This window comes from Pipra filicauda, unplaced genomic scaffold, assembly GCF_003945595.2.
Source record: "Pipra filicauda isolate LSUMZ 115617 unplaced genomic scaffold, ASM394559v2 scaffold24_size8852520_pilon, whole genome shotgun sequence".
NCBI classification, from domain to species: Eukaryota; Metazoa; Chordata; class Aves; order Passeriformes; family Pipridae; genus Pipra; species Pipra filicauda.
Genome location: NW_024104365.1, coordinates 7752577 through 7755462, shown reverse-complemented (window position 1 = coordinate 7755462; position 2886 = coordinate 7752577). Strand labels below are relative to the sequence as shown.

The 2886-nt window shown below is 39.8% G+C and overlaps 1 long non-coding RNA gene across 2 annotated transcripts; it reads right to left on the bottom strand.

Moving 5' to 3' along the window:
• Positions 1 to 1545: 1545 nt before the first annotated feature.
• Positions 1546 to 2600, bottom strand: LOC113996931. Of its 2 annotated transcripts, none has more exons than XR_005563776.1 (2): positions 2529 to 2600; positions 1546 to 1923 (listed from the first exon to the last, which is right to left on the bottom strand). It is a non-coding gene; the product is annotated as an uncharacterized LOC113996931 (long non-coding RNA). The 2 variants fall into 2 exon arrangements; XR_003543941.2 differs by lacking the exon at positions 2529 to 2600 and adding an exon at positions 2027 to 2107.
• Positions 2601 to 2886: the final 286 nt, after the last annotated feature.

The following is a 2886-nucleotide window of genomic DNA, read 5'->3' as shown; positions in this document are numbered from 1 at the left end:
AATGTCCCCACACTTCCTTTGTTCAATGGGGGTGTTAAAGAAAAGAAATTAAACTGCAAGAGCTAGAACAGGCTGAAACTATTCCAAAAGACCAAAGACAAAATGACGGCACAGTAATAATGGCAGTGCAATAATGCACATTTATGTCATCTAAAGCTGTCAAAATCCTTAAAAACTTTGTAGGCAAAGTGCTTTTGGGGGTAAGGCACAGGTGAGTTTTCATGGATTTCTAAATATTTTGGAGATTGAGTCATGGAATCATAGAATGGTTTGGGTTGAAAGAGACCGTAAAGACCATGTAGTGCCAACCCCCTGCCATGGGCAGGGACACCTTCCACTGTCCCAGGTTGCTTCAACCCCTGTCCAATCTGACCTTGAACATTTTCCACAAACTCTCTGGAAAAAATTGACTTCTTTACTACTCAAAGACTGTTGGATGTTGTAAAATCAAAAGACTGATTGAACACACTAACAAAATTAATGTGATTTTAGAAGCTAAGAGAGAAGGCCAAAGCCTTTACAGATGGGCATGACTTATTTATAGAGGGATGAGGGCTCTGTGATTTGGCAGAAAATGATGCCCAAAATCCCATTTTGTAGAGTTGGATCTACAAGATTTCTGATTGGAAACAGCAGCAAAATTCTTATCAATGATCGTAATTAACTATCAAATCAATTCACGCAGGGATACAGGAGATTCTGTGTTGCTTGAAGTCCTTAAATCAGAAAAATATGCAGCTTGAAAGGATACAGGGTAACCCAGAAAAGTTATGGGTCAGACACAAGAATAAAATTATAAGGTCTCTTTTTGGGAAAGAAGCAACCAAGATGATTGTAATGGTCCCTTCTGGACTAAAAATCTAAGTATATGTGAATCTATTTATTTATTTATTTTGAAAAGATGAGGGAAGGGGACAAGTGGGAACATCAAAGATGTATTTGTAGAATAAATTAAAAATAAGGCTGTTTTTCCTGCTCCGATATTTTGAATGGACTGATTTAATTCTGCACTTGTATATGACTGCTATAAATTAGTAGCAGGATGTAGTAGCATTTGTAATTAATAGTAATAATAAACGAGTAATAACATTTTTTTCCTTCCAATAGTTATCTGTTCACTTCTGCTGCTTCTTCTCCTGTGAGCACAACAGTTTCTTAGAACAACTGGATATTTTAATTTGCTGTATTTTGATGCTACTGTCATTCAACTATGACAAACTAAGGGACTCAAACCCTCCATTTCAAATGCTTCCCATTTCCCCATCATTCTCTTGGTGTCCTTTCAGTGGGAGGCAGTTTGCTTAAGGAAAGACTTTAATCCTGATGTTTTAAATACTTGTGATGTATATTTACATTTATAAATACAGTTAAAAAATATGTTAAAATTTGTTCATATTTAGATGTGTTTATACGTGAGAGTAGAACTTGAATATATTTCTGAAATAACTAGTTTTTATATCTCTGTTTGTATGTACAATAGAGTTGGAAGACAGATACACAGCCAGATCTTGAACCCTTGAAGCAACCTTGCAATAATGAAGCCTGTTTAAGGGCAAGGTAGTTTAGTTAGGACTTAGAATTTTGCTTGTCTGGCTATAAAAATGCATGTGATTTTATAGAGATGGTCCAAAGGAAGTTTTCTTCTTTATAAAGCCACCGGCTGATGCAGTGCACATAACTTCCCAGGGCATCTTTGTGGATGTTCAGTTCTTCTAGTCAAGCAGCAGATCCAGAAAAGACTAAATTAATCCAAGTACAGAGTGATACCATCCTGGGAATGTTCAAGGCCGGGTTGGATGGGGCTTGAAACAACCTGGGATAGCAGAAGGTCTCCCTGCCCACAGCAGGAGAGTTAGAATGAGATGATTCTGTGCTCTTCTTTCCCCTAGTCTTGTGTCCACAGACCTGCTCTCTCTTCTTTCACTGAGAAAAGATGGTGAACAATGGTCATTGGTTACTAAAATTGATATGTTTCTTGCCTTAGACTAGTTTTCAGTCAGATCACTCAATCCCACATTTGGTTTACCTGAGTCAAGGTGGATAGCAGCATGTGACTGGGAGATCCAAACAGAACCATCCAAGCCAGTGTTTGAGGAATATCTACACTAACAAATCGGTAGAACCATTCCTTTGTTATTCTGCAGCCACATGACAAGACACTGATTGCTCCCGTGTCTTACCACACACAAACCCCAACAGTTTACTGATGCAAATCCTTCTTTCCTTCTAGCCTTGAACTATCACCAGGCACTGGGTGTCCTGGTTGACTTGGATCAAAACCATGGCAGCTTTGCTAAGTGTATCCGTAGAGACAATAAGGGAAAAAGACTCGTGCCTGTACTCAACTCATGATGGACTTTTTTAATAGATACAGCCAGACTGGCTCAGGCTGCCATGGAAATGCAATCTCAGATCATGGTGGTGTCCTTCAGACTGTAGGCAGCAGCTGGCTCATGTGTAGACAGCTTAAAATGCAAGTTTACATCTGTCTGCACTTGCCTACACAGGTGTTAATGACCTTTCCCCACCTGTATGTACTTGAGAGAGATCAAGTCGTTCATGGTGGAGCGCTGCTGTTCAAGCTCCCCCTAGTTCCTGCTGACAACTTCCAACACATATTCATTCTTCTAGATGTCATAATCACAGAATCATGGAATGGTTTAGGTTGGAAGGGACCTTAAACACCATCTAGTTACACCCCCTGCCATGAGCAGGGACACCTTCCACTATCCCAGGTTGCTCCAAGCCCTGTTTGACCTGGACTTGAACAATTTCAGGGATAGGGCAGCCACAGCTTCTCTGGACAACCTGTGCCAGTGGCTCACAATGCTCACAGTAAAGGATTTATTCCTAATATCTAACCTAAACCTATTCTCTTTCAGTTTG